This window comes from Schistocerca cancellata, chromosome 9, assembly GCF_023864275.1.
Source record: "Schistocerca cancellata isolate TAMUIC-IGC-003103 chromosome 9, iqSchCanc2.1, whole genome shotgun sequence".
In the NCBI taxonomy this organism is placed as follows: Eukaryota; Metazoa; Arthropoda; class Insecta; order Orthoptera; family Acrididae; genus Schistocerca; species Schistocerca cancellata.
In genome coordinates, this window is record NC_064634.1 from 156824175 (window position 1) to 156838291 (window position 14117).

General features: G+C 40.5%; 1 protein-coding gene across 6 annotated transcripts in view; it reads left to right on the top strand.

The window, feature by feature from the left end:
• The window catches only part of LOC126100267 (apoptosis-inducing factor 3), a 78751-nt gene that overhangs the window by 55308 nt on the left and 9326 nt on the right, over nucleotides 1–14117 (top strand). The gene's annotated exons all lie outside the window — the stretch shown is intronic.

Consider the following 14117-nt stretch of genomic DNA (forward strand, 5'->3'; position numbering starts at 1 on the left):
ACTTCTTCATGCAATCTCTGGAGGAATGGCAGCCTCTTCCTGGGTGATTGCCTCCTTAAGTGTGTGCAGGGTTGTGGGGTTATGTTCGTACACTTGAACCTTTAAGTGCCCCCCCCCCCCCCCCTCCAAAAAAAAAAAAGGGCAAGGTGATAAATCAGGTTGCTTAGGGAGCCAGGCGATGTCTCCTCGTGAAGAGAAAAGACATATTGGAAACAACTCTCTCAACATTTCTAGAGAACACTGAGAAGTGTGAGCTGTGGCTAGGTCTTGTTGGAACCAGACTTCTCTCTGTTCTTAGTCCCCAACAAACTTATTTAACTAAGGTCTTTACTATGTGACAGTAACCATTTGAATTAACCATTACCGTCACGCTATCATCTTTTAAAAAATGCAGACCCCAACATCAAATTCAGCGATACACCAAACTGTCGCATGATGGCTTTGAAGTGGTCATTGGTGAAGTACCTGACAAGTGGAAGTGGGCCTTGTCAGAAGAAATCAAAATGGCGCCAAGTGGAGTGTTCTGAAGGATTTTCTTACACACAACTCTGTTGTTGTTGTTGTTGTTGTTGTAGTTGTTTTTGTTGTCTTCAGTCCTGAGACTGGTTTGATGCAGCTGTCCATGCTACTCTATCCTGTGCAAGCTTCTTCATCTCCCAGCACTTACTGCAACCTACATCCTTCTGAATCTGCTTAGTGTATTCATCTCTTGGTCTCCCTCTACGATTTTTACCCTCCATGCTGCCCTCCGATGCTAAATTTGTGATCCCCCGATGCCTCAGAACATGTCCTACCAACCGATCCCTTCTTCTTGTCAAGTTGTGCCACAAGCTCCTCTTCTCTCCAATTCTATTCAATACCTCCTCATTAGTTATGTGATCTACCCATCTAATCTTCAGCATTCTTCTGTAGCACCACATTTCGAAAGCTTCTATTCTCTTCTTGTCCAAACTATTTATCGTCCATGTTTCACTTCCATACATGGCTGCACTCCATACAAATGCTTTCCTGACACTTAAATCTATACTCGATGTTAACAAATTTCTCTTCTTCAGAAACGCTTTCCTTGCCATTGCCAGTCTACATTTTATATCCTCTCTACTTCGACCATCGTCAGTTATTTTGCTCCCCAAATAGCAAAACTGCTTTACTACTTTAAGTGTCTCATTTCCTAATCTAATTCCCTCAGCATCACCTGAATTAATTCAACTACATTCCATTATTCTCGTTTTGCTTTTGTTGATGGTCACCTTATACCCTCCTTTCAAGACACTGTCCACTCCGTTCAACTGCTCTTCAAAGTCCTTTTGCTGTCACTGACAGAATTAAAATGTCATCAGCAAAACTCAAATTTTTATTTCATCCCCATGGATTTTAATACCTACCCCGAACATTTCTTTTGTTTCCTTTACTGCTTGCTCAATATACAGATTGAATGACATCGGGGAGAGGCTACAACCCTGTCTCACTCCCTTCCCAACCACTGCTTCCCTTTCATGTCCCTCGACTCTTATAATTCCCATCTGGTTTCTGTACAAATTGTCAATAGCCTTTCGCTCCCTATATTTTACCCTGCCACCTTTAGAATTTGAAAGAGAGTATTCCAATCAACATTGTCAAAAGCTTTCTCTAAGTCTACAAATGCTAGAAACGTAGGTTTGCCTTTCCTTAATCTTTCTTCTAAGATAAGTCATAAGGCCAGTATTGCGTCATGTGTTCCAACATTTCTACGGAATCCAAACTGATCTTCCCCGAGGTCAGCTTTTACCAGTTTTTCCATTCGTCTGTAAAGAATTCGTGTTAGTATTTTGCAGCTGTGACTTATTAAAGTGATAGTTCGATAATTTTCACATCTGTCAACACCTGTCATACCTGTGGGTTTCAAAATCTCTCTCATTTAATTCTTGGTTGATGATCTTTTGTAGGATTCTTCATACATTCTTATTAGATGATCCCAGGGCAACTGCATGTTTAACTGCTGTACACTTTGGAGACTGCTAGATGGATGTTCTCATGTAAGCAACATTTTCCAGCATTTTTACAGTCCATTGTCAGCCAGCAGATTTTTATTTCAGTGCAGAACCTGCTGTTCTAACGTTTTCTACCCAGGCTTGAATAGTTTTTCTATCAAGACCAGAATCATGTCAGGCATGTGTGAACTGTATGCAAAATGCTCATTGAGTAGCAATCACAGATCCACCATTACAAATATATTCCCCCTTAAAAATTCACAGTGCTCATCTACCCAAGCTACTGCACCTACTGAAAATGCCAGGTATAGTGCTATCAATCAATACACCCCCCACCCCGCTTCCACATCAGTCGTCCCACTACAGCTTGCACAGTGGCCTCTCCAAATACGGAGATCCTTTTGCGAGACTGTATTATCCATCTATTGCAAATGAGTACTTGTTATTGTTTTTAACCATACATGTTTCACCTATCCATATTAGGCATCATCAGTGATTTTTGTGTGTCCTATTTTTATTGTATTCATCTAGCATGCACACAAACATAATAGGAAACGTAAAAACAATTGATAATGCTTCACACAAATAATGAAAAATCAAGGATGGAATGTAACAATATTCCGAGAAGGAGAGTTGCTACTCACCAAATAGCGGAGATGTTAAGTTGCAGATAGGCACAACAAAAAGACACTCACAATTATAGCTTTGTCATTAAGGCCTTCTTCAATAAAACACACACACACACACACACACACACACACACACACACACACACACGCGTACATCTGTGTGTGTGCATGCATGCGTCTATTGTTGAAAAAGGCATTAATGACCGAAAGCTATAATTCTGTCTTTTTGTTGTGCCTATCTGCAACTCTCACAAATAAGTGAAACATGTTTGGTTAAAAACAATTACAAACATTGAGTTCCAAATGATGGATAATATTTATTCATATCTACTTGATAAAGATAATTGTACCTTTATGTAATATAAGATAAAAAGGTGGAAAAATAGTGCCTTGGGAGATATATCATTAAGCACAAATTAAAATACACTATGTGGTTTATGTGCACTCATAGAAAATGAGATTACAGCTGGATACAGTGTCACAAGTGTTACTTATTCTCACTGTAGTGCATTTATCATATTGTTTGATTGCTTAGACATAAGATACATTGGTGTGTGATAAGATACCAGGATGGTTAATTACAGAATTGAGAGGTTTGAATGAAACTTTCTTCTGGGTGTATGGGTTGTTGAATGCCAGCATTAATCGAGACCAAGATCATATGGTGGTTTTCTTAACTACTGTGGAAGGTATAATTACATCAAATTGACCTGCATGCTACAGCATATTAAGTTAGTTTTTGAAAATATAATGTAATTGGATAGATAAAAATCTACTCACCAAGTGGTGGCAGGAGAACACACATAAAAGGTATTACAGTTTGCAAGCTTTTGGAGCCAGTGGCTCCTTCTTCTGGGAGAAGGGTTAAAGGGAAAGGAACAGGTTGAAGGAAAAGTATGTGAGGTTTAGGAAAAGGGGCAGTTAGGAAAAGTTGCCCAGAATCCTGAGTCAGGGGAAATTTACCGGACGGGATGAGAATGAAAGACTGATTGTTGCGGACTGTGCCAGTCAAGATGTAAAAACCTGGGAACTTAATGCCTAAGGTGGAAGAGAGTTTAATACACAAGACAGAGTTTACTGCTGAATCGTGCTCGAGTTAATAAGCACAAATAGCGAAGTATGTATGTGATAGTAGTGGGAGGGGGGTGGCAAAAAATAAGACAGGTCAGAAAATGAAAGACTTAGAAAATTAAAAGGGAGCGAAGCAAGGAATAATTAATGTGTAGAAATGCTGAGACTGATGAAATTAACCCCAGGCGGGTAACAAGAACCAAAAACATGTTATAGCACCAGTTCCAAATAGGACTGTGTGACATTTAATGTTGTTGTTGTTGTTGTTGTTGTTGTTCTGGTCTTCAGTCTTGAGACTGGTTTGATGCAGCTCTCCATGCTACTCTATCCTGTGCAAGCTTCTTCATCTCCCAGTACCTACTGCAGCCTACATCCTTCTGAATCTGCTTAGTGTATTCATCTCTTGGTCTCCCTCTTCGATTTTTACCCTCCATGCTGCTCTCCAATACTAAATTTGTGATCCCCTCAATGTCTCGGAACATGTCCTACCAACCGATCCCTTCTTCTACTCAAGTTGTGCCACAAGCTCCTCTTCTCCCCAATTCTATTCAATACCTCCTAATTAGTTATGTGATCTACCCATTTCATCTTCAGCATTCTTCTGTAGCACCACATTTCGAAAGCTTCTATTCTCTTCTTGTCCAAACTATTTATCGTCCATGTTTCACTTCCATACATGGCTGCACTCCATACAAATGCTTTCCTGACACTTAAATCTATACTCGATGTTAACAAATTTCTCTTCTTCAGAAACGCTTTCCTTGCCATTGCCAGTCTCCAGAAAGAAAAAGAAATTGCTAATGTGAATTAAAAGTGAAGAGACTCCAAACATACAGTCAAACAGAGGGATGAAATATCTACAGTAACTAGTTCTTTCCTCTCACATGAGACTGAGCAAACTGATTCAGTAGTCATAGCACTGAATTGCATTTAGGAGGAATGGGTTTCAAATTGCCGCCAGGTTTCTCCATATTATGTCATTATTTCTCGTCAATTAAGGTGAATGCCAGGATTGTTACTTTGCAAAAGAGATGGACAGTTTTCTTCCCCATCCTAACTTGAGCTCTGTCATTATAAATGGGACATCTAACCACAACAGTAAGAATACCACGTATGGCAAAGCCTCTTCACAGTGAAACCACTGCACTGCTATGATTATTTTTCACAACTATTTTTTTTTGAAATTCAGTGAAACAGTTCTTTGCCTTCATTATACACAAACCTACATTGCATGTTTTACACACTGATCTTGTCTGATGCAGTACTAGTGTGGAGAGAGATGGTCCTCCACATGGCATATAGGATGCATTATCAAAGTGTATTTCTAATGCAACAAATGGCTTGATTCTGTTCTGCTGGATCTCAGACCTCTTGTGATTAGGAGATGAGGGAGATGCTCCAAATATGAGGTCTGTTCAAAAAATTCTTGAACTTTATCCACAAAACCTTCCTTCACTCACCTATTATTTGTTGTACATGGTCTTCTTCGACCTCCACAATTGATACACCACTCCCAGTGCTGTTTCCACTTCCAGAAGCAGTCTCCCCCACCTCCCCTCTCCACCCACCCAGGGGGCTAGTCACTCTGGTGGGTTCGTGCTTGGCTACCACAGGGTCTTCTTGCTGCTGTTTTTCTCCTCCCTTAAGGTAACATGCCTGGGCTGTTTTTGGAAATATATTCTGCATTTTTGGTAGTCGGTATCAGAATACTCTCCACCGTTTTTCGTTCCTCGTTCACCTTTTCCTATCCTTCCTCTGCTTCGATGTTTGACGTGTCTCTGTTGCGTCTTCCTCCCTGTGCACTCCTGAAGGCCCACCACCTGACGCGCAACAGGTGACTGGGTTATGAGGAATTCCCAGCCCTGGATCAACAGGTGCGGTTCACGTGTACCCCCTGGTACAGGCCAGGCCCGTGGGAATGGTTGGGGGGGGGGGGGGGGGGGGTGATTGCCTGAGCTCTGAGCTGCTACCTTCCCAAACTGCCAGTTGGTCCCTCTGTCAGGTGTTCAGGAAGCATGACGTGAGGTGTGAACAGTCATCTAAGGTGGGTGAGCCCCCCCTTCTGTGAGGAGGAGGAGGAGGAGGAGGGGGGGGGGGGCTGTTGGAAGGAGCGTGCCATTGGAGATGCTGGCAGACATGGGGCATTTTCTCGCTGTGAGCCAGTCATCATCTTTGTAGTCAACGTTTACCAAACATAACTGGAATGAAGCTCCCGATTCGAAGGCCCTCCCAGGTGCATCACGGTTCCTCGTGGTTTCATGTGCTGAAGACAGTCATTTGCAATGCTAAATCAGTTTCTTATTCAGAAAGGTGTTGATGCAATTGCCGGCTCTGTAAAATCTTGGTCTCATTCACGCAATGGCAATTTGCTTTTGGAGACTACTTCTGATTATCAAGCACAACACCTGCTTGCCACGTCACGTTTCCACGGCTGTCCTGTTCGTGTCGAGGCTTATAGAACTCTGAATTTTTCCCATGGTGTTTTTTACACTAGGCTGCTCGGTGATCTGACTGAGGCAGAAATCCAGATGTACCTCTCTGATCAGAGTGTCATTGCAGTCCATCGGGTGATGAAGAAAGTAGATGCATCTTTAGTGCCTACATGCACTCTTTTTCTCACATTTGATAGAGTAGTGCTTCCATCAAAGATCGAAGCAGGCTATGAAGTTATCACAGCCCGACCGTACATTCCAAACCCAATGTGCTGCTACCAGTTGTAATATAATTAATAAAAAAAGCAAAACTTGAGATGAGTTATCTGTGCATAGACAAAAATCCTTGGACATGTCCGGGTGGCTAAGAATGTTTGCATTTACCAATACCTGCTTAATGTTATTAAAGTCCTCTTGACACTTATCATCCCATAACCAAAGCCTATTTTTTCTTAACAAGTTGAGCAATGCATCACTGTTCATCAGTTCTTGTGGTACGAATTTACGGAAAAACAAAGCTAGTCCTAAAAAAGCTTTTAGTTGTTTTTTGTTCCTTGGGGCTGGACAACTGTGTATGGCATAAAGTTTTTTCAGAACAGGTAATATGCCTTGTTCTGACTCAACATGTCCTAAAAATTTGACTTGCTCCTTACCAAAACTAGACTTTTTTAAGTTAGCTGTTACTCCGTAATCTGCAAATTGTTGAAGCACCTGTTCAATGAGCCTGATACGTTCTAACCAAGTAGGTGTGGCTATTACCAGGTCATCTACATAGACAGTGACTTTGTTAAGCAATTTTGGTCCTAAAACCTTGTCCAATACATATATAAACACTCCTGCACTAATGTTCAGTCCAAAAGGTAGAACACAGAATTGGTAACCTCTGCCCCCACTTTCTTCGTGGAGCTTTATTTGCCAGTAGGACATTTTGTGATCGAGTATACTGAAATATTTTGTATTGTAAAACCTTAGAAGCTGTTCATCCAAGTTGTGTGGTCTTATGCGTACTGGTACTATAATCTTTATTAATACCTCTGGCATCGAGAACTAATCTTACAGAACTGTCTGGTTTGCTTACTGGTAATATTGGACTACAATAGGGTGAAAATGAAGTTTTTTATAATTTCCCATGTAATCATACAATTGATCTCTTCCCTTACTGCCTCTCATTTTTCCCATGGAATAGGATATGACATTACACAAAATGTTTCATGTGGATAGACTTCAAATTTATATTCATAGTCTTTGACTACTCCTGGCTCCTTTCTGAAAACATTGGCATACTTAAACAAGAAGTTAAAAGTTCTTGTCATGGCATATCGTTTAGTACCTGTGATTCACTTAGTTTCTGCTCTACCATTTCGTAACTAACCTCAGTGTTTGCTTCTTGTTCAGCATCAAATTTGTTTCTGAAATACACAGCTGGAAGGGAATATTGTACTAAGACATTTGACTCTGTTTTTTTATCTTACTTTCATCAGGTGTTTTGACTAAATCAGTAGAAAAGATCTGACCCTTTACATAAAAGTGGTATTTACTATTACTTATGTCAATCTGATTTTTGTATGTTCTAATGTGTCTGTGCCAATAAGACAATTAACAATAAGTTTGTCAATTATAAGAAAATTGCATTTCACTGTAAAATGTTCAATTTGTACTGGAATAAGTGCTTGATGCTTAACCAATTTAGTCTTACTGTCTGTAGCAGTCTGCACCTTGCAATTTTGTACAGGAAATGTTGGGAACTTGCCTCTCTTCTTCAATTCACAAAAAATGCATTTGACATTAGGTTGGTAGCTGAACTCTTATCTAAAATTAACTGTCTGTCAATGTTAAATCTTTTCACCTTAATGATTGCTTGTACTTGTTCTTCCTTGACTTTATCTACTATATCTAACTCATGCTGATACAAATCATCCTTGATGTCACCTCGTTTGTCAAATCTTATGAAACATGTTTGCAACTCTGCCTTGCCCCCACTCCCTGAGAGGTCAATAGCCTGGGGCTTTACTACAACTGGCATAGTGTGATTTAGTTCATTACCTGGAGAAATTTCAGTGAGTTGCGCTGTGTGTGTACTTCGCCAATTTGTGTCGTTAGCCGCTGTGCAGTTATTTTGCTGCCCAAAAGTTGGCCGTGGTACAGCGTAAGGCATGGCATTGTTGCCGCACGTTGGCCACGGCTGCAGCTGACTGTTCCTGTTCCTATTCATATTCGGCATAGGGCCTTGTGATGGTAAATTGTAATTCACTCGTGTGTTGAAATTACGCCTGTTGTTTTGAAAATTTCTTTTAAATCTTTTTTTTTTCCATTCCTGCTATGGTACTCATTACCTCTGGGTATGTAATTTTGTTGTTGTGTACCAACCTTGCTGTGTGTTTAAATCATGTTTTACTGACAGATTTACATAATTATGTTGTTGTTGTTGTGCCTGATTTTCTGTTGCTTTATGGGATACAGGTATGGGGTACAGGTCTTTCCTCAATTGAATCTAGCAATGACAGAAAATATTCAGTGTCGTGCTCGGGTGTTGTGACTAATTTTTCTGTAATGTGCGATGGTAAATAACTTCTCAAAAATTTTATCATGTCTACCTGTGATATTTTGTTCTTCCAGTTGCATGTCTTGTTCAGGTATTTTTCAAAGTATCCGCGTAGACTATCTTCTTTGCCATTGAATGGTGCGGAGTTGAAAACCACGTGTCTGCGTCTTTCTTGCACTGCCTCAGACAAATATTTGTCGAGGAAAGCTCGTTCAAATTGGATGTAAGTGCTCCAACGTTCGACCACTTCGGTTGCCCTTAAGACCACATCACCTTGTGTTTATCCCACAACAAATCTGATTTTCTGTGCTTCTGTCCAGTTGCATGGAAATACGTGATGAAAAGCACTGATTCATTCTTTTACCTTCGGTAGTGAATGTAGGAAACTGTTGATGTCTCAGCAAACCTTTGTCTACAGAAATAGTTGATAAACACATGGCATTTTTGGTTGTATTTATGTTATTATTGTAGTTGCCTGTAATTCTGGCTGGTAATTGTTCAGATATTGGAGTTGTGGATATGTTTACATTTTGTAACCTACAGCTGTCACTGGTACCTGCTGTGGGATTCATGACAATTTGTGAATAGATACCAACAGGTTGTGGTTTGTTCACTGTAGCCTGTGTATTATTTACATGTGTATTTCGAGCTCCAGTAATATTTTCTTCTAAAAGATTGCGGATCGTATTTTCCTCGGCTTGTGGGTTAATGTTTACCTTGTTCACGATTTCATTTTCCTTCTCCTGAATAGCCTTTTCTACTAAATCTGTGAATAACTTAAAATCGGATACTGTCTTCTCTGCAATGGTATTACCCTTATCTAGCATACCTGCTTCAGCTTGACCAAAGATATCACTCAGATTTTCATTGATCTTCTCTCTCTCCTTCTTAGCACATGAGTCAACTTCTAATGTTGCTACCCTTAAAAGTAAGCTCTTCTACAGCTTGAGGTACACCTTCATAGTATTTATTTAGTTTGTTAACAATAGTGGTTTTCTTTTTTACTGTCAAAACCAACTGGTATTGTGTGGCTTCAATGTTTATGTTTGCATCTGTGATTTTCTTTATGTCTTGTTCCACTAGAGTGTGATGGTCATTAAAAGAATCTACCTTCTGTTTTAACTCCGTAATGTTATTGTTAACTACAGAAAGTACTTCATGCTTTACATGTGTTTTCATGTCATTCAATTTTTTATCAATTTCATTGTGAAAATTTTTGGCTAAGTCATAGAATTTCTGAGAGACTGTTTCTTGCAGATCCTGGAATACTGGTTTTTGTTCTTGCTTCATTGTATTTAGCTCTTGTGTAACAATGTTAGCTGCTGTTTTATTATGGTCATATCTTGAGTGAAATGACTGAAATTTGTGTTGATACTATCCAATTTTGTGTTCGTGTTGGATAGTAACTGCCATAGCAGTGTGTTAGTTGTACTACTGTGGTTGCTGTCTGCTGTGCTTCCCAAGTTAATTTTTTGTGTTGTGACCAAATGGTGTTTGTAATGTGTTGTTAAAATTCATATTGGAATTGCCCTCTAATGTTTCATTCATGAGCAGTATGTTGCTCTGGAAGATGCATGACATTGTCTTGTCAATTGTAAACATTATGTCGTAAAGGTCGATCTGCTGTGGAGCATCGCTATCATTTATCACTCCTGCGACACGCATCTCTGATCTACTTAAAACTTTCTGCAGTAGGCAGGCATGCCGCCTGAACTTCAGTTGCTTGATCCCGCAATTCTACACCATCTTGGCTGATTGCATTTTCGCTATTGCTATCAACAATGGGCATAAATTTCTTGGCCGTGTTATACGAATTATTAAAAAATAGAAATTTCACAAAAATGTTAAAAATTTCATACATTAATTATTACACTTGATAAATGCAAATCATGTGATGTCAGAGCCTGTTTTTTCGTCTATTATGATGCTCAAACTATTGTCACAATTCTTTGTTTTGCTGACAATGCATATCACATTGAAAAATTTTTGTAAATTTTTCGCCAATAAAACTCAAGGAAGGAAATAATGAGGAAAAGGTTTCTATCTACACCAAAAGAGGCGCTACCAAGCGTAACCATGCTAGCAACTTGTGTAGCCGTCCTACCTTTGCTGCACCGAATAAAACAGCCTACTATGGAAAATTTTACATGAATTGTGTCCAATTCTTATTTGTGCTTATCTTAATTTTGTTGAACGATTGGACTTCACTGACCTAGTTGAAGATGCTGGCAGCAGTGGACTTCCGGGATACCGGTGCTTGTTGTGACTGAAATAATCCACTTTCTTCGTTTTCCTCTTCCCTCAATAAATAAAAATGCTTGATACATTCTTTAACCTTGTATTATTCACTCATACAATAGAATACATCACTGTCACTCTTAAAACAGAAACAACTGTAAAAAAAATTGAATGATAAAATGTTTTCTTTTGTCTGCACCTTACCACGCATTCATAATTAATGTCTTGCTAATGCATCTGTTCGATCTCTGTTTCATTTTTGCTTTGTTCTTAAATAAATATTAAGGTAACGGCATCGTGGGGCTCTTTCGTCATGTATTTGTACACAGTGTCACTGTTTCAACCACACCCGGCCAAATGTGTAACCTGTGGTAAGGATGCTCATGAGGGCAGTTGTCTGCTTCCTCATCCCCAATGTATCAACCGCAGTGGCGGCCGTGGGTAAAGGAAAAAGTGCCTTACCCCGTTGCTTGCAAGTTATTTGCTTGTCGCAAACCGTGCATTCTACCATGTGGCACTTTCGATACTGTCCTTGCTACATCTCACTCCATGGAGGACATGGCCACACAGACATGTGACCTCAAATTCAGTTTTGTGGTTATAAAATCACCCAGTGTCGTGATAGCATTGCGATTTCCTTGTCCAGCTGTGCAACATGCCACCAAACTTTCGCCTCATGGAACGAAGTCACCTGCTACTACACAACCGGCAGGCCGGAAAGAACGGAAGGAATACTCTTGCGAAGACTTTCTATGTCCTTCAAGCCAATAACCATCTGAGTCTTCCTCTGCCAACTGGAAAGGCTCCAAGAAGTTGAGCAAAGGCAAAATTTGTACTCTTTTGCTGACTCGGAGATACTCTACGGCAGTGTCACCATGTGGCACCCTCGCCTGTCCATGTCGCCGGTATGCGCCGCCAACTGTTTTTCTGCCCTGGACTACACAGATCGAAAGACAGAGCCTGCCGATCCCTCTGTAGATCTCACGGATCAGTGTCCTCCAACCTCTGCCCTGTAGCATAGTCTTTGAAGGCTGGCACTCGGCAGCCACATAGGTGACAACCAGTCATTTTTTTCCTCCTCCCCTTTCCTTGTTATGGCTCTCCTTCAATGGAACATTCATTGCCTTCGATCAACCAAAGTGGACTTACGGCTGCACTTAGAATCACAGCATCTGCTTGTTCTCTGTCTCGAGGAAACAAAATTGTGTCCTCATGACCACTTTGAGTTCTTGGATTTCTCCCTGGTCCGTTTTGATGATCTGCAACTTCTCTGTACACTAAAACATCATCCGCGAAAAGCCGCATGGAACTTCTGACACTATCTACTAGGTCATTTATATATATTGTGAAAAGCAATGGTCCCATAACACTCCCCTGTGGCACGCCAGAGGTTACTTTAACGTCGGTAGACGTCTCTCCATTGAGAACAACATGCTGTGTTCTGTTTGCTAAAAACTCTTCAATCCAGCCACACAGCTGGTCTGATATTCTGTAGGCTCTTACTTTGTTTATTAGGTGACAGTGCGGAATTGTATCGAACGCCTTCCGGAAAATGGCATTTACCTGGGAGCCTGTATCTAATATTTTCTGGGTCTCATGAACAAATAAAGTGAGTTCGGTCTCACACGATCACTGTTTCCGGAATCCATGTTGATTCCTACAGAGTAGATACTGGGTTTCCAGAAATGACATGATATGCGAGCAGAAAACATGTTCTAAAATTCTACAACAGATCAATGTCAGAGATACAGGTCTATAGTTTTTGCATCTGCTCGACGACCCTTTTTGAAAACTGGGACTACCTGTGCTCTTTTCCAATCATTTGGAACCTTCCATTCCTCTAGAGACATGCGGTACACGGCTGTTAGAAGGGGGGCAAGTTCTTTTGCGTACTCTGTGTAGAATCGGATTGGTATCCCCTTAGGTCCAGTGGACTTTCCTCTGTTGAGTGATTTCAGTTGCTTTTCTATTCCTTGGACACTTATTTCGATGTCAGCCATTTTTTTGTTCATGTGAGGATTTAGAGAAGGAACTGCAGTGCGGTCTTCCTCTGTGAAACAGCTTTGGAAAAAGGTGTTTAGTATTTCAGCTTTACGCGTGTCATCCTCTGTTTCAATGCCATTATCATCCCAGAGTGTCTGGATATGCGGTTTCGATCCACTTACTGATTTAACGTAAGACCAGACTTCCTAGGATTTTCTGTCAAGTCGGTACATAGAATTTTACTTTCGAATTCACTGAACGCTTCATGCATAGCCCTATTTATGCTAACTTTGACATCGTTTAGCTTCTGTTTGTCTGAGAGGTTTTGGCTGCGTTCAAATTTGCAGTGAAGCTCTCTTTGCTTTCGCAGTAGTTTCCTAACTTTGTTGTTGAACCACGGTGGGTTTTTCCCATCCCTCACAGTTTTACTCATCACATACCTGTCTAAAATACATTTTATGATTGCCTTGAACTTTTTCCATAAACACTCAACATTGTCAGTGTCTGAACAGAAATTTTCGTTTTGATCTGTTAGGTAGTCTGAAATCTGCCTTCTATTACTCTTGCTAAACAGGTAAACCTTCCTCCCTTTTTTTATATTCCTATTAACTTGCATATTCAGGGATGCTGCAACGGCCTTATGATCACTGATTCCCTGTTCTGCACATACAGAGTCGAAAAGTTCGGGTGTGTTTGTTATCAGTAGGTCCAAGATGTTATCTCCACGAGTCGGTTCTCTGTTTAATTGCTCGAGGTAATTTTCGGATAGTGCACTCAGTATAGTGTCACTCGATGCTCTGTCCCTACCACCCGTCCTAAACATCCGAGTGTCCCAGTCTATATCTGGTCAATTGAAATCTCCACCTAAGACTATAACATGCTGAGGAAATTTATGTGAGATGTATTCCAGATTTTCTCTCAGTTGTTCTGCCACTAATGCTGCTGAGTCGGGAGGTCGGTAATAGGAGCCAGTTATTAACCTAGCTCGGTTGTTGAGTATAACCTCCACCCACAATAATTCACAGGAACTATCCACTTCTATTTCACTACAGGATAAACTACTACTAACAGCAACAAACACGCTACCACCGGTTGCATGCAATCTATCCTTTCTAAACACCGTCTGTGCCTTTGTAAAAATTTCAGCAGAATTTCTCTCTGGCTTCAGCCAGCTTTCTGTACCTATAACGATTTCAGCTTCAGTTCTTTCTATCAGCGCTTGAAGTTCCGGTACTTTACCAATGCAGCTTCG